Here is a 24,033-nt window from a genome sequence, read left to right as displayed (position 1 = left end):
GGGGGTAAATATGGGGTGGGGAGGGAGTTGGGAGGCAAGGGGGTTCCGGCCTCGTTCTAAAGGCCAATGTTAGAATTTGTATGAGAAGGCAAGATTCATATTTTTTTTTAATTGAGGCACAGGGCAGGATGCTTAATGACTCGACATAAATAATAGAGTCTGAGAATCGGCAGCAGGAAGATAAAAAGATAAGTCCTTCAGAGTTGCACAAACTAGTAGCTAAAGGTTGGCTCAACAACTGTAAACTTCCACCTACAATCACACCCCCTCCATGAATCAAGTAAAATTATGTCATGGAACATCAGCGGGCTCCTAGACAAAATTAAACGTACTACAGTATTCACCTTCATACATAGATACCATCCAGAAATACTCATGTAGCAGGAAACCCACCTTTTAGGGCATAAATACCCATTCCTGACTCGTCGAAGATTTGATAGAGTGTGCCATGCGGGATACACAAGTGGGTCACGAGGAGTAGCCATATTATTGCAATGTACCTTCCCTTTGACACACATCCAAGTACGAGAGACCAACAGGGGCCATTTGTAGCCATTACCGGTAAAGTAGAAGGGATCACGTTTAATATAATAAGTATCTACACCCCTCCCTCTCTGGTCAGCTCAACCCTCCAGGCACTCACAAAACTTCTTTCTGACCTACCCCCTGGGCACACTACACTAGGTGGCGACTTCAACGCAACCCCGGATCCGACCTTAGATGTAGACGGCCCACTCACCACATAGAGACGTACACTGGCAACCTAAATTAAGGGGTGGTTATCTGCCACAGGACTATGTGACGCCTGGCGGATATGGCATCCGAGGCAGAGACAATTCACCCACACCTCAGCAGCCCATGACTCCCAATCCAGAATAGACCTGATGCTTCTTAAGAGCACAGATTGTACAACCCTCTCACACATCAAGATTCTAGCCAGAGGAATCTCTGACCATGACTCTCTCTGGCTCACACTAGGCCCGGCCCACCCCCGGCGTCGCCCCATATGGCGGCTAAACGCATGGTATCTCCAAGATGAACACTTTCAGGAACAATTACGTCAGGAAGAAGCAGAATACTTCCACCTAAACGAAGGCTTGGTAACCTCGGAGGCCGCTCTATGGGCAGTATTAAGAGGTATGGCAAAAATTCTGATACGTAATCAGGAATGTGCCAAAGCGCTACATTTCACACAGCCAGAGCTCAGAGCAATAAACCTCCAAAGAGACAATGTAATAAACCCAAGCGAGAAACTGACGCGATAACTCCTCCTAATCTGAGAGGAGAAATGGGGTCAATCCCTGGAGGCCAAGAAACATTTATGGAGGGCCAGCACTGGAAGGATATATGGCTGGGGGGAGAAGACCGGGAAGATGCTGTATTGGTTGATCTTCAGCAATCAGGCCTCTAAGATAGTCCCTGAAATTTATGACGGGGATAGGGCCCTGGTTACGGGTCATACTGAAATTGAGAATGCTTTTGCCAACTATTATCATACACTGTACCAAGCATCTACACAAATAGATTCACATCAAACACGTCAACTACTTGACGAGATCCCCCTCCCACAGTTACCTATGAAAGAAGCATAGCATTTAGAGGAACCCATTAGAGAGGAAGAAATTGGGACGGCAATCTTGAGATTAAACGCTGACAAGACGCCTGGTCCCGATCGGTTCCCCCCAGAATATTATAAGGTGTTTAGAGAAGACCTGACCCCACGTCTCCTATGCCTTTTCGCAGAAATAGGAAAAGGTGGATCCTTTCATCCTGAACTACATACAGCCATGATCGTGGTGCTCCCCAAAACCCAGCCCCCTTTGCCTCACTGCGCGGATTACAGACCAATATCATTGATTAACACAGAAATTAAAAATGTTGCCTCTATCCTTGCCACTCGCATCAAAAGGGTCCTGCCGCAGCTAATCCATCCTGACCAATGTGGGTTTATGGCAACCCGCAGTACACAACACTGTATCGGCCAGCTACGCGTAGCCTTGGTGGAGAGACGCCGGTTGCCCCAAAGCCTGGCCCTCTTGCTCATAGATTTTGAAAAGGCTTTTGATTCGGTTGACTGGGGATTCCGTCTACTGGTGCTCCGACGGGCAGGCACAGAAAAACAATTTTGCCACCTAATTAAAGCATTATACACTAACCCTACGGCCTGTGTACAGGTTAATGGGACCATATCCCACAGGATCGACATCCGCAGAGGTAAACGACAGGGATGTCCCCTATCTCCTCTTTTGTTTACCCTGGCCATTGAGCGTCTAGCCCAGATGATCAGAGCAGGCTCAGTATACCGAGGATGGAAATGGGGTCCATCTCATGAAGACAGGATAGCTCTACATGCAGATGATGTTCTGCTATATTTGGAGGAACCCAGTATAACGGGTCCAAGGAGCCTTTGCCTTCTAAGGAAATACAAACTAATCTCAGGTCTCAGGATGAACTCCAACAAATCAATCCAGGTCCTGCTAGCAAACACACGTGATTGCTTCGATTGGCAAAATACCATACCCATACACAAATTAAGTTTTAAATACCTAGGGATCTGGGTAACCCTTTTGCCCGAATTAACATGGGCCAAAAATCTATCTCCTCTGCTAACAAGAATTAAAACGGACATGCAGAGATGGCAAACCCTCCCCTTGAATGTGATGGGGCGGGTGGGGCGGGTGGGCCCTATACAAAATTATGATCTTGCCAAGACTCCTATACATATTCCAAAATGTTCCCATCCTCATCCCCCACTCCTGGTTCAAAAATCTAGAAAGGATCACCTGAAGATTTCTACGGAGAGGTAATAGACATCGAGTAGCGATACAACATTGCCGGAGAGGAATGTATGATGGAGGTTTGGGTGCGTCAGATCCCTATCTATATTACCTGGCTACCCAATTGATAGTGGTCCATGACTGGTTTAATGGGGGCTGGGAAGACCCCGGCATATCAGACAGAATTGATCCTCCTGGGGTTTCCACAGGTTCTTGACATGCTGTATGGAGCATCGCTTTCTCGTGACATGGAGGAAACAACCAAAGTGGTCTTCCTGGCATGGCGAGCTGCGTTACGCCACACTCACTGGAATACCGTTATCACCCTCCAACCTCCGCTATGGAGAAGGAAATGGAAGTATGCCTCAGCCATGCTGGAGGGATTCGCAACATGGGACCTAATAGGCATTTCCTTGGTTGGGGACATATGGAAAGGGAGGGCCACGAAATTGTTCCAAGACCTACAAGCAGAATTTCAATTAAACCAGGCACAGTTCTTTGGATGCCTTCAACTAAGACATGCACTGCGAACCCATCTGCCCACCACAAGCCCTATACCGGACATTAACCCACTGGAAGCCAAAATACTCATGGGAAATATGGAGGGGAAAGGCATTTCTCAACTTTACAAAACACTAATCAACAGCACTCCTGATAACTTAGTCATTTTTAGGACTAAGTGGGAATCATGGCTCGGACCCCTAGAAGAAACGGAATGTAGGGAAGCCTTGATGGCGCCCAAGGTATTGGCAATATTGCAAGGTTCCGCATGATACAATTCTAATTTTTATATGGGGCCTATCTGACACCATCCAAACTACACAAAATGGGAGCCCGCCCTTCTGCCAAATGCCCAAGATGCCCGAATGAACCAGCAGACTTCTTTCAAATGGTATGGACCTGTCAAAAAATACAAAAGTACTGGGAAGGGGTGATCCGATATATAGGAAGGGCACTGGGTCAAGAAATACAAAAATCAGCCAAGCTAATCCTATTGGGGGTAAAGGAAGAAATGGGAGGAACACGTGCTAAACGAGCACAGACAGCTACGGCATTATTAGTCGGTAATAGAGATATCCCTGCAGCGTGGACGTCCCCAGAAAGCCCGTTGATCCAGAAATGGAGGAAGGAGGTGGATTGGTGTGCCAAACAGGAGAAACTGGTATTTGAGTCTAGAGGGTGCCCACACAAATTCAAAAAGATATGGGTACGATGGCTAGAATTGATGACATAAACCAGATACGTAATAAGATACTTAATGTTTCAAGGGGACACTGCGATGGCTAAATCTGCTGATAGCACCACAACCCATTATTGTTGATGGCTAACAACGATAATAAAACAATGATAAGATGTTCAAATTAAATACGTCCTTGCCTTGTACTTGAACCTGTTTTTTCCTTCCTTTTCTATATATGTCTGAAAAACAATAAAAATTTGTTTATGAAAAAAAAAACTCTGGAATACTGCTGGCCGTGCACTCTGAAATTGGTCTTTTTTGAAGGCAAAAAACAGGGGGGCAGACAGATTTTAAACACAATTTAAATCACAGAAATAGATTAAAACTGTCTCCTAAAAACAAATCCTGCAAGATGTATGTAGCCTTTTAACTTAGAAGAAAAAATAGGGTGGCAGTCAGTTCTGAAACACAATTTAAATCAAAGAAACCAATTAAAACAGTCTCCTAAAAACACACTCAGCAAGATGTATGTAGCCATTTTACTTAGAAGATAAAAGGGGATGAGGGGCTATGTGCCACAAACTAGCAAGGCAATTCACACAGTCACGGCAAAAACAAATTAAAAATAAACACCACTTTAAAAGAGGCCAGGCTGCCTGAAACACAGAGAGTCCACAGTAAAACAGACACAGTTAGCTGAAGTAAACACTTTTGAACAAATAAAACTATTTACCCAGGAACATTTCAGGGCTCCTTACCTAGGTCTTTTTGCAATCCTTGAACAATGAGCTGTATCAGGACACAGGGAAGATGCTGAGGCTCACAAAATGGAGGTGGCTGTCTTGGGATTTCCTCCACAAACTTAAGGGGCCAGAGCATGTGGGGGGTGGGCGGGCTCAGGTGAAAAACGGACTGAGAGAGCCAATCAGCTAAATCCAGTCCCTGTAGGCAGGGGGAAAGGCAGCTGCTGCTCTATTCAGAATTTCCTTCGATACAGACAGGCGGAATCCACACTTCCAAGCTAGCAGGTTCTACTTTCCAGGAAAGGGAGAGATTGTTTCAAAAACAAACAATGGAATACTGCTGGGCGCGCACTCTGAAATCAGGCTTTTTTAAAGGCAAAAAACAGGAGGGCAGACAGTTTTTAAACACAATTTAAACCACAGAAACAGATTAAAACAGTCTCCTCAAAACACAATCTGCAGGATGTATGTAGACTTTTTACTTAGAAGAAAAAAGGGGGGGCATGCGCCACAAACTAGCTAGGCAATTCACATAGTCACGGCAAAAACAAATTAAAAAAAACAACACTTTAAAAGAGGCCAGGATACCTGAAACACAGAGCGTCCACTGCAAAAAAACACAGGTAGCTGAAATGGACACTTTTGAACAAATAATACTATTTACCCAGAAAAATCTCAGGGATCCTTACCAAGGTCTTTTTGCAATCCTTGAACACTTGGCTGTATCAGGACACAGGGAAGATGCCGAGGGTCACAAAATGGAGGTGGCTGTCTTGGGCTTCCCTCCACAAACTTAAGGGGCCAGAGCAGGTGTGGGGGGCGGGGCTCAGGTGCAATAGGGACTCAGAGAGCCATTCAGCTAAGTCCAGTCCCTGTGGGCAGGGGGAAAGGCAGCTGCTGCTCTATTCAGAATCTCCTTGAATACAGAAATGCTCAATCCACACCTCCAAGCTAGCAGAGTCTACTTTCCAGGTAAGGGAGAGATTGTTTAAAAAACAAACACTGGAATACTGCTGGGCACACACTCTGAAATCTGACTTTTTTAAAGGCAGAAAACAGGGGGGCAGACAGTTTTTAAACAAAGTTTAAATCACAGAAACAGATTAAAACAGTCTCCTAAAAACACACTCTCCAAGAATTATGTACCCTTTTTACTTAGAACAAAAAAGGGTGGGGGCTTATGTGCCACAAACTTGCAAGGCAATTCACAGAGTCACGGCAAAAATTAATTAAAAAACAAACACTGGAATACTGCTGGGCACACACTCTGAAATTGGGCTTTTTTAAAGGCAGAAAACAGGGGGGTAGGCAGTTTTTAAACACAATTTAAATCACAGAAACAGATTGAAACAGACTCCTAAAAACACACTCTGCAAGATGTATGTAGCCTTTTTACTTAGAAGATAAAAGGGGTAGGGGGGTTATGTGCCACAAACTAGCAAGGCAATTCACACAGTCACGGCAAAAACAAATAGAAAAAAAAACACCACTTTAAAAGAAGCGATGTTGCCTGAAACACAGAGAGTCCACAGTAAAACAGGCACAGGTAGCTGAAATAAACACTTTTGAACACTGGGCTGTATCAGGACACAGGGAAGATGCTGAGGCTCACAAAATGTAGGTGGCTGTCTTGGGCTTCCCTCCACAAACTTAAGGGGCCAGAGCAGGTGTGGGGGGGCAGGGCTCAGGTGCAACAGGGACTCAGAGAGCCAATCAGCTAAGTCCAATCCCTGTGGGCAGGGGGAAAGGCAGCTGCTGCTCTATTCAGAATCTCCTAGGATACAGATTGGCTGAATCCACACTTCCAAGCTGGCAGAGTCTACCTTCCAGGTAAGGGAGAGATTGTTTAAAAACAAACACTGGAATACTGCTGAGCGAGCACTCTCAAATTGTGCTTTTTTAAAGGCAAAAAACGGGGGGGGCAGACAGTTTTTAAACACAATATAAATCACAGAAACAGATTAAAACAGTCTCCTAAAAACACAATCTGCAAGATGTATGTAGGCTTTTTAATTAGAAGTAAAAAGGGGGGGTTATGTGCCACAAACTAGCAAGGCAATTCACACAGTCACAGCAAAAACAAATTTAAAAAAAAACACTTTAAAAGAGGCGAGCCTGCCTGAAACAAAGAGAGCCCACAGTAAAACAGACATAGGTAGTTAAAATAAACACTTTTGAGCAAATAATACTATTTGCCCAGAAATATCTCATGGGTCCTTACCTAGGTCTTTTTCAGTCCTTGAACACTGGGCTGTATCAGGACACAGGGAAGATGCTGAGGCTCACAAAATTTAGTTGGCTGTCTTGGTCTTCCCTCCAGAAACTTAAGGGGCCAGAGCAGATGTGGGGGGCGGGGCTCAGGTGCAACAGGCACTCAGAGATCCAATCAGCTGAGTCCAGTCCCTGTGGGCAGGGGGAAAGGCAGCTGCTGCTCTATTCAGAATCTCCTTGAATACAGAAAGGCTCAATCCACACCTCCAAGCTAGCAGAGTCTACTTTCCAGGTAAGGGAGAGATTGTTTCAAAAAGGGGGGGGGTTATGTGCCACAAACTAGCAAGGCAATTCACACAGTCACGGCAAAAAAGAATTTGAGAAAAACACCACTTTAAAAGAGACTGAAATCGTAGAATTTTAAAGGCAAAGATCAGGGGGGCAGACAGTTTTTAAACACTATTTAAATCACAGAAACAGATTAAAACAGTCTACTAAAAACACACTCTGCAAGATGTATATAGCCTTTTTACTTATAAGAAAAAAAGAGCGGGGGGAGGTATGTGCCACAAACTAGCAATGCAATTCACACAGTCGCAGCAAAAATGAATTTAAAAAAAAGACACCACTTTAAAAGAGGCCAGTCTGCCTGAAACACAGAGAGTCTACAGTAAAAGAGAAACAGGTAGCTGAAATAAACACTTTTGAAGAAATGATACTATTTACCCAGAAAAATCTCAGGGTTCCTTGCCAAGGTCTTTTTGCAATCCTTGAACATTTGGCTGTCTCAGGACACAGGGAAGATGCTGACGCTCACAAAATGGAGGTGGCTATCTTGGTCTTCCCTCCACAAACTTAAGAGGCCAGAGCAGGTGTGGGGGGGTGGGGCTCAGGTGCAACAGGGACTCAGAGAGCCATTCAGCTAAGTCCAGTCCCTGTGGGCAGGGGGAAAGGCAGCTGCTGCTCTATTCAGAATCTCCTTGGATACAGACAGGCTGAATCCACACTTCCGAGCTAGCAGAGCCTACTTTCCAGGTGAGGGAGAGATTGTTTAAAAAACAAACAGAGGAATACTGCTGGGCGCGCACTCTGAAATCGGGTTTTTTAAAAGGCAAAAAACAGGGGGGCAGACAGTTTTTAAACACAATTTAAATCACAGAAACGGATTAAAACAGTCTCCTAAAAACACACTCTGCAAGATGTATGTAGCCTTTTTACTTAGAAGAAAAGATGGGGGAGGGTTATGTGCCACAAACTAGCAAGGCAATTCACACAGTCACAGCAAAAACGGATTTAAAAAAAAACACCACTTTAAAAGAGGCCAGGCTGCCTGAAACACAGAGACTCCACAGTAAAACAGAAACAGGTAGCTGAAATAAACACTTTTGAACAAATAATACTATTCACCCAGAAAAATCTCAGGGCTCCTTACCTAGGTCTTTTTGCAATCCTTGAACACTGAGCTGTATCAGGACACAGGGAAAATGCTGAGGCTCCCAAAATGGAGGTGGCTGTCTTGGGCTTCCCTCCACAAACTTAAGGGTCCAGAGCAGGTGTGGGGGGGGCGTGCCACAGGTGCAACAGGGACTCTGAAAGCCAATCAGCTAAGTCCAGTCCCTGTGGGCAGGGGGAAAGGCAGCTGCTGTTCTATTAAGAATCTCCTTGGATACAGACAGACTGAAACCACACTTCCAAGCTAGCAGAGTCTACTTTCAAGGTAAGAGAGAGATTGTTTCAAAAACAAACACTGGAATACTGCTGGGCGCGCACTCTGGAATTGGGCTTTGTTAAAGGCAGAAAACAATGGGGGCAGACAGTTTTTAAACACAATTTAAATCACAGAAACAGATTAAACAGTCTCCTAAAAACATACTCTGCAATATGTATGTAGCCTTTTTACTTAGAAGAAAAAAGGGGGGTATGTGCCACAAATTTGCAAAGCAATTCACACAGTAACGGCAGAAACAAATAAAAAAAAACACCACTTTGAATGAGGCCAGGCTGTCTGAAACACAGAGACTTCACAGTAAAACAGACACATGTAGCTGAAATAAACACTTTTGAACAAATAGTACTATTTCCCAGAAATATCTCAGGCCTCCTTACCTAGGTCTTTTTGTAATCCTTGAACACTGGGCTGTATCAGGACACAGGGAAGATGCTGAGGCTCACAAAATGGAGGTGGCTGTCTTGGGCTTCCCTCCACAAACTTAAGGGGCCACAGAAGGTGTGGACGCGGGAGCGGGCGGGGCTCAGGTGCAACAGTGACTCAGAGAGCCAATCAGCTAAGTCCAGTCCCTGTGGGCAGGGGGAAAGGCAGCTGCTGCTCTATTCAGAATCTCTTTGGATACGGACAGGCTGAATCCACACTTCCAAGCTAGCAGAGTCTCCTTTCCACATAAGGGAGAGATTGTTTAAAAAAAAACACTAGAGGGGACGTGTTCAGGGCGTCAAGATGGCGGTCGCACTTTTGTAGTGCTCAGGACCACTTCGTCATTCGCCTCTCATAAAATCACTATCCGTACACATCAACACAGTGAACGCTTCATCGGGGTTCCTTTATTGCCCTGTCTCGTATGGCGGGTTCCCGGCCCTCACGGCCCCGTGAGACCGAGGTTTTGGCTGCCCAGCGTTCGACCACTATTTCCCCCGATCAAGATGGCGGCTGAGGGACGGACCTGAGGTGTGGCCCGCTGCGGCGGAAAGGCAGCGGCAGCCCGGACGGCCTGGAGGCAGGGCTGCGGACCCTGAGCCAGAGAAGTTGCGGGTCGCGGCCGGGGCCGCTGTGACTGGGAGAAACCAAGGTAGGCCCAGGGCCGGCAGCACCGCGATTCTCTGGTCCCCCTGATTTCCCCCCCCTTCCCGTGGTGACTGAGGGCTGGGAAAGGGGGCGTTCCGTGGGCCGGAGGCCAGGGTGCTAGCCGCAAATTGTGTGGGACCCTGCCAGGCCCAGAGCCCGATATTAGGAGGTAGATCTGCTGACCGCTGGGAGGGCCGCCTGAGCGGACGGGTGCTCGACGGGGCACGGGGACCCCTACTGATGCTGCCATAGGCTGGGACATGGGGCCGGGATGGAGGGCCTACCAGGGGTGTGATCAGCCAGGGGACCGAACCGGTGGGCTCGTTGCCCCCCTCACCCCCAAGATAAGAGACTACGTGCCAGTGAGGGCCCCCCCCCGGAGCCCGGGAGAGGGTTTTGGAGCCCAGGGCTGGCTGCAGTCCGGGGCCTAGACATTACATCGCCTCGAGGGCGGCCAACTACGGACCGTGTTGCGGTGACGTTCTCCCCACTGGTCTCCCCGGGAGAGGGGAAAGAAGAAATTAAGTAACAGTTACAAGCATCAACCACAAACGTGAGCTGGGAAAAACACTGGGATACCGAGAGGTGAATCTGGACCTTCGGGCCCCGCGAGCAGAGAGGGGCCTGATCTCCGTCCTTCGGACCATGGTGGGGTGCAGTCTGAAGGTGACACGTTGGGGATTACAAGTAGTGCCTCCCTTTTCACCCTTTCCTTTTTCTCTGACCGCCCCTCCTCCGGACGCCAGGCATCCTTACCGGTTGGACAAGGGAGGAGTCCCAGGACCATATTGAGTGAATAAAAATGCCACCGGGGTAAAGGACATAGAAGGGGATAGGACAATATCAAAACGAAACAGTAAGATGAAATAAACTCTGCAACACCGTGTTCCCCCAATACCCCTGGAACTATCTAATAGATTCATAAATTAGGATATACCACAGGGGGAATCAGATTAGATTCCCACGGATCTCCCATCAGGCCCTACAGTAGGGCAGAACAAAATTGACCGATCACTGCAACCCTAGAGAGGTTAGAACCACACCCAAAATCTAGGGCAAAGACAAAGCGATTAAACAAACAACAGCACAAACTCATATGGACCAATTCACCACAGGTACAGTTGGCCCACGGTCGGTAGGCCCAACCACAAATGGTGGTAATAACCCACAAACGTCGTCCAGCGACCTGGCGGCAATCCTTCAGGCGATTCAGGCCTCCCATACAGCAGTTGAATCAAAAATAGGGGAGGTCGGAGTGGATGTCGCCCTGAATTGGCAAGATCTCCGCAATGCAGTATCCCGAATCACAGAGGCCGAGTTGAGAATCTCCACGGCAGAAGATGAAATAACAACTCTAAAAACCCAAATCTCAATGCTGACCAAACGCACCTCAGATCTCCACAGGAGGGCTGAAGACGCCAAAAACAGATCTCGACGTAACAATCTTCGCCTAGTGGGTCTTCCCAAGGTCACTGCAGAATCATCATTGGATACCTACCTAGAGGAGTGGTTCCGGTCCTGGTTGCCGGCAGACAACCTCAAGCCATAGTTCACAATTGAACAAGCCCATAGGTCGCTGCGCGCAAGGCCTCCGCTCGGCTCCCAACGCAGGCCAGTAATAATCTGCTTCTTCAACTCCAAAGACAGAGTCCTGGTCCTGCGGGATGCTCGCTCCAGGGGAGACCTTCTCTGCAATGGAACGAAAGTACTCCTTTTCCCGGATTACGCATTAGAGGTACAGCAACAACGCCGCTCATTCATGGAAGTGAAACAAAAGCTTAGATTAATGGACATCCAGTATAGTCTCCTGTTTCCAGCCAGCCTCCGGGTGATCTATAATAATAAAACCTACTTCTTTGAGCAGCCGACTGCGGCATGGACCTGGCTAACGGAAGAAACCCGACTAGATCTGCACAGAACAGGATCACGGCCACCGCTTAAGACAACACCAGCTCACCCAAGGGGGAAACAACCGACGCGCAATCAGCGCACACGCTCTCGGAAACGAAGAGGAAGACATAGATCCAGCTCGGACTCCCCTCCCGGGGCTCATCGATCGGAACCCAGACACCCACAATCAAAAGAGAATTCCAGAGCCACCCTGACAAGCCTGAAACCACAGGAAACAACCAAGATCCAGCTAGAGACACAAGAAGACTCTGACTTGTCCAGTAGTCCAATCCTGTGACTGCATAGTTGGAACTTATTCTGGGAAAGACTTAAGACAATGAACACAGAAATAGAAGCGTTATGCCTAACTTTATCACACATCGAGTATTATACATTTATGCATGATCCGATACAAGGGAGGGGTCCACCGCCACGAATACCACAGCCTTACCACTCGAAAGCCATCTCACCAGTTTTAGAAGTGAGGGGCTTTGTATATGGGCAACAGATGCTTCTGGGGGTAAGTATGGGGTGGGGAGGAAGTTGGGGGGCAAGGGGGTTCCGGCCTCGTTCTAAAGGCCAATGTTAGAATTTGTATGCGAAAGCAAGATTCATATTTTTTTTAATTGAGGCAAGGGCAGGATGCTTAATGACTGAACAGATATAATAGAGTCTGAGAATCGGCAGCAGGAAGATAGAAAGATTAGTCCTTCAGAGTCGCACAAACTAGAAGCTAAAGGTTGCCTTAACAACTGCAAAATTCCACCTACAATCACACACCCCCCATGAATCAAGTACAAATTATGTCATGGAACATCAACGGGCTCCTAGACAAAATTAAACGTACTGCAGTATTCACCTTCATACATAGATACCATCCAGAATTACTCATGTTGCAGGAAACCCACCTTTTGGGGGATAAATATCCATTCCTGAATCATCGAGGATTTGATAGAGTGTCCCATGCGGGATACACACGTGGGTCACAAGGAGTAGCCATATTATTGCATCGTACCTTCCCTATGACACACACCCAAGTATGGAGAGAGCAACAGGGCCGGTTTGTAGCCATTACCAGTAAGGTAGAAGGAATCACATTTAATATAATAAGTATCTACGCCCCTCTCTCCCTGGTCAGCTCAACCCTCCAGGCACTCACAAAACTTCTCTTTGACCTACCCCCTGGGCAGACTATACTAGGTGGCGACTTCAACGCAACCTCGGACCCGACCTTAGATGTACACGGCCCACTCACCACATATAGACGTACACTGGCAACCAAAATTAGGGGTGATTATCTGCCACGGGACTATGTGACGCCTGGCGGATATGGCATCCGAGGCAGAGACAATTCACCCACACCTCAGCAAACCATGGCTCCCAATCCAGAATAGACCTGATGCTTCTTCCGAGCACAGATTGTACAACCCTCTCACACATCAAGATTCTAGCCAGAGTAATCTCTGACCATGCCCCTCTCCGGCTCATACTAGGCCCGGTCCGCCACCGGCGTCGCCCCATGTGGCGGCTAAACCCATGGTATCTCCAAGATGAACACTTTAAGGAACAATTACGTCAGGCACAAGCAGAATACTTCCACCTAAACGAAGGCTCGGTAACCTCGGAGGGCACTCTATGGGCAGCAGGGAAGGCGGTATTGAGAGGTGTGGCTAAAAATCTGATACATCATCAGGAACGTGCCAAAACGCTACATATCACACAGCTAGAGCTCCGAGCAATAAACCTCGAAAGAAACTACGTAATAAACCCAAGCGAGAAACTGACGCGACAACTCCTCCTAATCTGGGAGGAGATATGGGGTCAATCCCTGGAGGCCGCGAAACATTTACGGAGGGCCAGCACTGGAAGGATATATGGCTGGGGGCACAAGACCGGGAAGATGCTGTACTGGTTGATCTCCTGCGATCACGCATCCAAGATCGTCCCTGAAATTTATGGCGGGGATGGGGCCCTGGTTACGGGTCATACCGAAATTGCGAATGCTTTTGACAACTATTATCATACACTGTACTAAGCATCTACACAAATAGATTGACATCAAACACGTCAACTACTTGGCGATATCCCCCTCCCACAGTTACCTATGATAGAAGCACAGCTTTTTTTTAGGAAGGAACCCATTAGAGAGGAAGAAATTAGGGCGGCAATCTCGACATTAAACGCTGGCATGACGCCTGGTTCCGATGGGTTCCCCCCAGAATATTATAAGGTGCTTAGAGAAGACCTGACCCCACGTCTATTACGCCTTTTTGCAGAAATAGAAAAAGGTGGATCCTTTCCTCCTGAACTAGATACAGCCATGATCATGGTGCTCCCCAAAACCCAGCCCCCTTCGCCTCACTGCGTGGATTACAGACCAATATCATCGATTAACACAGATATTAAAATTTTCGCCTCTGTCCTTGCCACTCGCATCAAAAGGGTCCTGCCGCAGCTAATCCATCCTGACCAATGTGTGGTTTATGGCAACCCGCAGTACACAACACTGTATCCGCCGGCTACACGTAGCCTTGGCGGAGAGACGCCGGTTGCCCCAAAGCCTGGCCGTCTTGCTCATAGATTTTGAAAAGGCTTTTGATTCGGTTGACTGGGGATTCCTTCTACTGGTGCTCCGATGGGCAGGCATAGAAAAACTATTTTACCACTTAATTAAAGCATTATACACTAACCCTTCGGCCTGTGTACAGGTTAATGGGACCATATCCCACAGGTTAGACATCCGCAGAGGTACTCGACAGGGATGTCCCCATCCCATCTTTTGTTTACCCTGGCCATTGAGCCTCTAGCCCAGATGATCAAAGCGGGCTCAGTATACAGAGGATGGAAATGGGGTCCATCTCATGAAGACAGGATAGCTCTATATGCAGATGACCCATACGCAAATTAAGTTTTAAATACCTAGGGATCTGGCTAACCTTTCTGCCCGAATTAACATGGGCAAAAAATCTATCTCCTCTGCTAACAAGAATCAAAACGGACATGCAGAGATGGCAAACCCTCCCCTTGAATGTGATGGGGCGGGTGGCCCTATACAAAATGATGATCTTGCCAAGAATCCTATACATATTCCAAAATGTTCCCATCCTCATCCCCCACTCCTGGTTCAAAAATCTCGAAAGCATCACCAGAAGATTTCTATGGAGAGGTAATAGACATCGAGTAGCAATACAACATTGCCAGAGAGGAATGTATGATGGAGTTTGGGTGCGTCAGATCCTAATCTGTATTACCTGGCTACCCAATTGATAGTGGTCTATGACTGGTTTAATGGGGGCTGGGAAGACCCGGCGTATAAGACAGAATTGACACTCCTGGGGTTTCCACAGGTTCTTGACATGCTGTATGGAGCATCGCTTCCATGTGACATGGAGGAAACAACCAAAGTGGTCTATTTGGCATGGCGAGCCGCATTACGCCGCACTCACTGGAATACTGTTATCACCTTCCAGACTCCGCTATGGAGAAGGAAATGGATGTGTGCCTCGGCCACGCTGGAGGGATTCGCAACATGGGACCTAATAGGCATTTCCCTGGTTGGGGACATATGGAAAGGGAGGGCCATGAAATTGTTCCAAGACCTACAAGCAGAATTTCAATTAAACCAGACACAGTTCTTTGGATACCTTCAACCAATACACGCACTGCGAACCCATCTGCCCACCACAAGCCCTATACCGGACTTTAACCCGCTGGAAGCCAAAATACTCATGGGAAATATGGAGGGGAAAGGCATTTCTCAACTTTACAAAACACTAATCAACAACACTCCTGATAACTTAGTCATATTTAGGACTAAGTGGGAATCATGGCTCGGACCCCTAGAAGAAACGGAATGGAGGGAAGCCTTGATGGCGCCCAAGGTATTGGCAATATCGCAAGATTCCGCATGATACAATTCTATTATTTATATGGGGCCTATATGACGCCATCCAAACTACACAAAATGGGAGCCCGCCCTTCTGCCAAATGCCCAAGATGCCCGAAGGAACCTGCAGACTTCTTTCATATGATATGGACCTGTCAGAAAATACGAAAGTACTGGGAAGGAGTGATCCGAGATATAGGAAGGGCGCTGGGTCAAGAAATACAAAAATCAGCTAAGCTAATCCTATTGGAGGTAAAGGAAGAAATGGGAGGAACACGTGCTAAACTAACACTGACAGCTACGGCATTATTAGTCGCTAATAGAGATATCGCTGCAACGTGGATATCCCCAGAAGGCCCGTTGATCCAGAAATGGAGGAAGGGGGTGGATTGGTGTGCCAATCAGGAGACACTGGTATTTGAGTCTAGAGGGTGCCCACACAAATTCGAAAAGATATGGGGACGATGGCTAGAATTGATGACATAAATCAGATACGTAATAAGATACTTAGGGGGTCATTACAATATTGGCGGGCGTAACTGCCGTGCGGCCGCACTCCTGCGGTCCCCATTACAACATCCCCGCTGGGCCGGAGGGCGCAAACCTAGTTTACGCTCACCGGCCCAGCAGGGATGCGGCCGCAACATAGGAGCGGGCTCCTAATGGAGCCGGCGGTGTTGCGGCCGTGCGACGGGTGCAGTAGGACCCGTCGCGCTTTTCACTGTCTGCTATGCAGACAGTGAAAAGCAGCACGGGCCCTGTTAGGGGTCCCCTGGACTCCCCTTACCGCCAGCCTCTTCCAGGCGGTGCAAACCGCCAGAAACAGGCTGGCGGTAGGGGAGTCATAATCCCCAGGGCAGCGCTGCCTTGGCTGATTATCACTGCCGGGGCTAAAACGGTGGGAAACTGCCGGCCCCGGCGGTGCGTCCTCGGTGCTACCGCTGCAGTCAAAATATGGGTCTCCGTACTGCCAGCCTGTTGGCGGTACGGACGCCACTTTAGCCCTGGCGGTGTCGGAATGACCCCCTTAATGTTTCAAGGGGACACTACGATGGCTAGATCTGCTGATAGCAACACAACCCATTATTGTTGATGGCTAACAACAATACTAAAACAATGATAAGATGTACAAATTCCATACGTCCTTGCCTTGTACTTGAACCTGTGTTTTTTCCTTCCTTTTCCACATATGTCTGAAAAAAAATAAAAATGTGTTTATCAAAAAAAACACTGGAATACTGCTGGGCGCGCAGTCTGAAATCGGGCTTTTTTAAAGGCAAAAAACAGGGGGCAGATAGCTTTTAAACACAATTTAAATCACAGAAATAGATTAAAACTGTCTCCTAAAAACACACTCTGCAAAATGTATGTAGCCATCTTACTTAGAATTAAAAATAGTGGGGGGGTTATGTGCCACAAACTAGCAATGCAATTCGCACAGACACTGCAAAAATGAATAAAAAAAAAACACCATTTTAAAAGAGGCCAGGCTGCCTGAAACAAAGAGAGTCCACAGTAAAACAGAGACAGGTAGCCAAAATAAACACTTTTGAACAAATAATACTATTTGCCCAGAAAAATCTCAGGGCTCCTTACCTAGGTCTTTTTCAATCCTTGAACATTGGGCTGTATCAGGACACAGCGAAGATACTGAGGCTCACAAAATGGAGTTGGCTGTCTTGGTCTTCCCTCCACAAACTTAAGGGGCCAGAGCAGGTGTGGGTGCCGGGTCTCAGGTGCAACAGGGACTCAGAGAGCCATTCAGCTAAGTCCAGTCCCTGTGGGCAGGGGGAAGGCAGCTGCACCTCTACTCAGAATCTTCTTGGATTCAGACAGGCAGAATCCACACTCCCAAGCTAGCAGTGTCTACCTTCCAGGTAAAGGAGAGATTGTTTAAAAAACAAACACTGAAATACTGCTGGGCACGCACTCTGAAATTGGGCATTTTCAAAGGCAAAAAACAGGGGGGGCAGACAGTTTTTAAACATAATTTAAATCACAGAAACAGATTAAAACAGTCTCCTAAAAACACACTCTGCAAGATATATGTAGCCTTTTTACTTTGAAGAAAAAAGGAGGGGGGGGGGAGCTTTGTGCCACAAACTATCAAGGCAATTCACATATTCACAGCAAAAATGAATTAAAAAAAAAACACCACTTTAAAAGAGGCCAGTCTGCCAGAAACACAGAGAGTCCACAGTAAAACAGACACAGGTAGCTGAAATAAACACTTTTGAACAAATAATACTATTTACCCAGAAAAATCTCAGGGCTCCTTACCTAGGTCTTTTTGCAATCCTTGAACACTGGGCTGTATCAGGACACAGGGAAGATGCTGAGGCTCACAAAATGGAGGTGGCTGTCTTGGGCTTCCCTCCACAAACTTAAGGGGCCCGAGCAGGTGTGGGGGGGCGGGGCTCAGGTGAAACAGGGACTCAGAGAGCCAATCAGCTAAGTCTAGTCCCTGTGGGCAGGGGGAAAGGCAGCTACTGCTCTACTCAGAATCTCCTTGGATACAGACAGGCTGAATCCACAATTCCAACCTAGCAGAGTCTACTTTCCAGGTAAGGGAGAGATTGTTTAAAAAACAAACACAGGAACACTGCTGGGCGCGCACTCTGAAATCTGGCTTTTTTAAAGGTAGAAAACAGGGGGGCAGACAGTTTTTAAACACAATTTAAATCACAGAAACAGATTAAACAGTCTCCTAAAAACACAATCAGCAAGATGTATGTAGCCTTTTTACTTAGAAGAAAAAAGGGGGGCCGTAGACGGGTCTCCTCGACCGCGTACTGTGACTCTCAGAGCTGGCGACGTTCGCACGCCTCGCTCAATCCACTTTCACGTCCCCATGTTACCATGGGAACGCCGTCGGACATCTCAGGGATGGATTTCCGGATAGGGGAAAGAAAAGCAACGACGGACTGCACAGAAGGCGCGCGTTGTACGGAGCCGAGGAAGACGGAGGAGAAACAACCACCGGACGCCGAGAGGGAGCTGTCTGGTCCTGCCCAGACGCCGGAGACCCGCGAGACAGCTTCCACTGGAACTCGAGACACAGCGGTCTACGAATCCCGCCACGACCCTGAAGGGTCGTGGCTCTACAAGGTACGGTCCTTCCTAGGACAGAAAACCCACAGAAAAACAACAGGGGCACAGGGGAGGGGAACCGGGGAGGTGGGCCAGGGGAAAGGGAGCACCAGGGAAACACTGGAGAGCACTTTGGGGCACAGCTCTTAATGAGAAAAGGACAGAGCGTGTCAAAAGTACCCGAGTCGCACATCCTCACAGCTGAGCACCCTTCACCGCCAAAACCCTGAGAACCCTCTTTCCCTGCATGCACCCCTAAGGAAACCCAGATAAATGCCCCACAACAAACTTACCTTTGGTATCTCCTCTGTTTGTTTTCCGGTAACCGCAGGAGACAAGAGGACCCGACGTCCGCCAAGCTTAAAAGAAGAGTAAAGACAAGACGATTAACAGCGAACAGAGGAATTCACAAGACGTACGAACTACACAATACCTGTACAGCACTTGAATTATACTAGATCACAAACTAAATAAAAAAGTCATTCACCCTATCTAAGTCTCTGACCCCTCTGTACCACCAGGAGCCTACCACAGTGGTGTCATAAGTGGGATCCTTACCCTGAGAGGCTGCTGGCCGGTACCCGCAATGGGGTAAAAACCTATGCTAGAAGACGTGATTAAACAACTGGCGGAGGGCCAACGCCATCTACAACTAGTCTGGGAGGCACACCAGCGTGAGGCAAAAGAAGACAGAGAAACCCTACAAACAGCCCTAAAAAGCCAAGCTACGATCATGGTTAACAACCAGCTCGTACATGAGACTGCGCTGCAGAAACTAACCGACACCATAGCAGCCAGCAAGGTACACCCTAATGTCCCGATCTCTTTCTTACAAAAGTTCCAGGAAGGAGAAGATCCAGACTCCTTCTTCACAAACTTCGAACGAACGTGTAGCCTCTTCAGCCCAATGGCCTGAAGAATGGTGGGGACAGTATATTGCACCACTCCTCACAGGAATTTTACAGACGTCCTACCAGGCTGCTAATCCGGGAGGCACCACACCATACAAGGATATCAAGAGAAGTATCCTAGAAAGGGTTGGTCATGACACTGAATGCTACAGAATGAAGTTCAGAAAAGTGAAATGGGGACAGAGTGAAGATCCCCGCACTTTTTACTTTAGGGTTAAAGATTTAGGACAAAAATGGTTGGGACCCCTAGGAACAACCTGAGAAGACGTAATAAAAACAATTATTCTGGAACAGTATTTAGACTCCCTTCCGAATGGCACCCGGAATTGGATAAGACAACATCCTAAGGTCGACAGGGAGCTCACCATAGACCTGGCCTGTGCCTATCACCGATCTACGGATGTTAAACGCATAAACCCCAGAACCACCATAAGACCAACCCCGACCCCCCTTAAGTATTCCCCACGACATCCACTGGAAGAAACCGGACCCCACAAACATGGAGAGAGTAGCCCTATGCAACAACCCCAGTGTTTTAGTTGTGGGGAGTGGGGACACATTGCGAGGGTATGTCCCAGAAAAAACGATGGTGCCGAACCCATGGAAATCGGGGTCACCCGACATAGGGTATTATGTACAGGCAAGGGACATTTTAAGTTCAAACAGGTCATCAAAATAAATGGAAACCCTATAGACGCCTTAATTGATTCGGGTTGTAGTCAATCCGTAATACAAAGAGACTTATTGGACCCTACAGATCCAACCCCAAACCAGTGGGTCACTATTTGCTGTATTCACGGGGACAAGGAACAATATCCACTAGCGTTGCTCAAGATAGAATGGGGCGAGTATCACGATTTCCTCCCAGTGGGGATTATGGACAGGCTGATTGAAGACTGTATTATCGGGACAGATTATATCCGGTTCTATGACCTCCTAGATCAAACCCGAGTACCCCAGCAATCCCCGGACTGGTGGACAGAAGCACCCTTTTCTAACAGTGTTATTGAGAGTCCTCCGAGTCACATAAAACTAACCCGGAGGGAGAAAAGACAAGGGAAACTAAAATATCAGGAGTCCAGAGAGGAGTCAAATCACGACAAACTGGTAGCAGGAGCCAGTGAGACAACCGTCTCCTTTAGAACCAGTCAGAGGCAAGACCCTACTCTCTGTAATGCTGGAACATGGCCAAAACAGAATTCACAAACAAGGTGGGTCCTTATTTTTTAATACAGACGAATCTTCTGTATAGAACTACCACATCTGCAAAGGGAGAAAAAAAACAACAACTGGTTGTTCCTGAACCTTATCGAAATCAGGTCCTCTTCTTAGCTCATAACCAACCAGGGGGTGGCCACTACGGTAGAGAAAAGACTGAGGAGTATCTCCTATGGAGACTCTATTGGCCAGGGGTCTATGCTCACATCAGGAGATACTGTTTACAATGTCCCAGGTGTCAATTGACGGAACCAAGAATGCCCAAGAAAGTTCAGTTACAACCCCTACCCATTATTGAGGTGCCTATTAGCCGCATAGGTATGGATTTAGTCGGACCCCTCCTCCCATCATCCAGAGGTCATACCTACATTCTGGTATTGGTTGACTACGCTACGAGATATCCAGAAGCAATTCCCTTATCCAGCATGACTACGAAAACGGTAGCTCAAGCCATGATCATTTTTTTTTCAAGGATAGGATTTCCCCAAGAGATCCTCACTGATCAAGGTACTCCTTTTATGTCAAACCTTATGAAACAGATTTGCAAACTATTAGGGATCACTCAGATAAAAACATCTGTATACCACCCCCAAACGGACGGTTTAGTGGAACGCTACAACCGTACCATAAAAACCGTATTGAGGAAAGTAGTAGATGTCTCCGGAAAAGACTGGGACCAGAAGTTACACCTGGTCCTTTATGCCATCCGGACTCATGAACAATCCTCCACAGGACATAGTCCTTTTGAATTAGTCTTTAGAAGACAACCACGTAGTCTCCTAGATATGACCGTAGAAACATGGGAAGATGAGGGAGAGGAAGGGAAACCCTTACTAGAATATGTCCATAACCTGAAAACACAGTTACAAACTATATGGGAGGATGTGCGAAAACATCTCGAGAAGGCACAAACAAATCAAAAGACATATTACGACCAGGGAACTAAATTACGATCTTTCCACCCTAATGACCAAGTTCTCATAATGCGACCAACACCTGAGCATAAACTTATAGCTAAATGGCAAGGACCCTATAGAGTAATAAGAGCAGTTTCTCCCGTCACCTACCTCATCGAACTGAGTTCACATCCAAAAAGAACCCAAATATACCATGTAAACTTACTAAAAAAATGGGAACAACCAAAGGATGTCACTAGCAGAGCAGCTGACGGTTTTTTTTATCACATCATACACAGGTCTAGGGTTAGAGCTCTACCCCATGGGGAGCAAGAAACCGGAGGAAACTCCATGCATAAGTAATTCTCTTACTGAAACTGAAAAGTCGCAACTATCTGCCCTCTTACAACATCACTCACATTTCTTTTCTGAGAAACCAGGGAGAACCATATTAATCTACCACAAAATCAAAACACCTGAGGGTCAGACTATTCGTCTCCACCCCTACCGCATACCCGAAGCCCGGAAGCATATCATTGAAGACGAAATAGATAAAATGCTAGCCCTGAGGGTGATTGAACCCTCTGTGAGCCCATGGTGTTCCCCGGTGGTTCTCGTTCCAAAACCCGATGGGTCTGTTCGATTTTGCATCGACTTCCGTAGGCTAAATGACATATCACTCTTTGACACATACCCTATTCCTCGTATGGATGACGTCCTAGAGAAGCTAGGAAGAGCCAAATACCTGTCCACGCTCGATCTAACAAAAGGGTACTGGCAAATTCACCTCGCACCAGAGGACAAAGAGAAAACAGCTTTTGTGACTCAGTCAGGCCTTTATCACTTTACGGTCTTGCCCTTTGGTCTCCACGGGGCCCCAGCTACCTTTCAACGTTTGATGGACAGGCTCTTGAAACCATTTCATGACTTTGCTGCAGCGTACTTAGATGACATTGTAATTTTTAGCGACACTTGGCTTGATCCTTTACACCATCTCAATGAAGTGTTCACTGCATTGGCGGAAGCCGGGCTGACGGCCAATCCAAAAAAATGTACCCTGGGAAACACTGAAATATCCTATCTATGTTATCTGATAGGTGACAGGACTCTCCAACCCCAGAAAAATAAAATTGAGGCCATAATACAAGTGCCAATGCCGAAGACCAAGAAAGACCTACGTTCCTTTTCAGGTTTAGTAGGCTATTACCGCAGGTTCATACCCCAGTACTCCACGATTGCCGCCCCTCTCACTGATCTCCTAACAAAACAACGCCCCTCCACTTTGGCCCTGTTGACTGATTCACAAATTGCTAGTTTTGAACAATTAAAACGATCTCTTACAACCGACCCCGTCCTGAAGTGTCCAGATGTTTTCCAGGCCATTTCACTTGTATACTGACGCTTCTAACGTCGGTCTAGGTGCGGTCCTCACCCAACCTGACAAGGAGGGTCTTGATCATCCCATTGTATTTATCAGTAGAAAACTCCTTCCCAGAGAATGCCATTACCCCACTATTGAAAAGGAGTGTCTGATCATTAAATGGGCTGTGGAGAACTTGCAATATTACCTCTTGGGCAGACCTTTCGTGCTTTACACCGACCATGCCGCCCTCACTTGGTTGGCCTCCCATAAGGACTCCAATTCTAGAGTGTTACAATGGTTTCTTGAGCTCCAACCTTTTACTTTCCAGGTCCGCCATGAACCGGGTTCTCAGCACGGCCCTGCCGAATATCTGTCCCGGTTCCCCACCTCTTCGGTCCTCTACCAGTCCTGATCATGGGATGGGGAGTGTAGACGGGTCTCCTCGACCGCGTCCTGTGACTCTCAGAGCTGGCGCCATTCGCACGCCTCGCTCAATCCACTTCCGCGTCCCCATGTTACCATGGGAACGCCGTCAGGCGCCTCAGGGACGGGTTTCCGGATAGGGGAAAGAAAAGCAACAGCGGACTGCACAGAAGGCGCGCGTTGTACGGAGCCGAGGAAGATGGAGGAGAAACAACCACCGGACGCCGAGAGGGAGCTTCCTGGTCCTGCCCAGACGCCGGAGATCAGCAAGGCAGCTTCCACTGGAACTCGAGACACAACAGTCTACGAATCCCGCCATGACCCCGGAGGGTCGTGGCTCTACAAGGTACGGTCCTTCCTAGGACAGAAAACCCACAGAAAAACAACAGGGGCACAGGGGAGGGGAACCGGGGAGGTGGGCCAGGGGAAAGGGAGCACCGGGGAAACACTGGAGAGCACTTTGGGGCACAGCTCTTAATGAGAAAAGGACAGAGCGTGTCAAAAGTACCCGAGTCCTACATCCTCACAGCTGAGCACCCTTCACCGCCAAAACCATGAGAACCCTCTTTAACTGCATGCACCCCTAAAGAAACCCAGATAAATATCCCACAAACTTACCTTTGGTATCTCCTCTGTTTTCCGGTA

Source organism: Pleurodeles waltl, chromosome 7 (assembly GCF_031143425.1).
Source record: "Pleurodeles waltl isolate 20211129_DDA chromosome 7, aPleWal1.hap1.20221129, whole genome shotgun sequence".
Classification (NCBI taxonomy): domain Eukaryota; kingdom Metazoa; phylum Chordata; class Amphibia; order Caudata; family Salamandridae; genus Pleurodeles; species Pleurodeles waltl.
Note: the sequence above shows the minus strand (reverse complement) of the source record.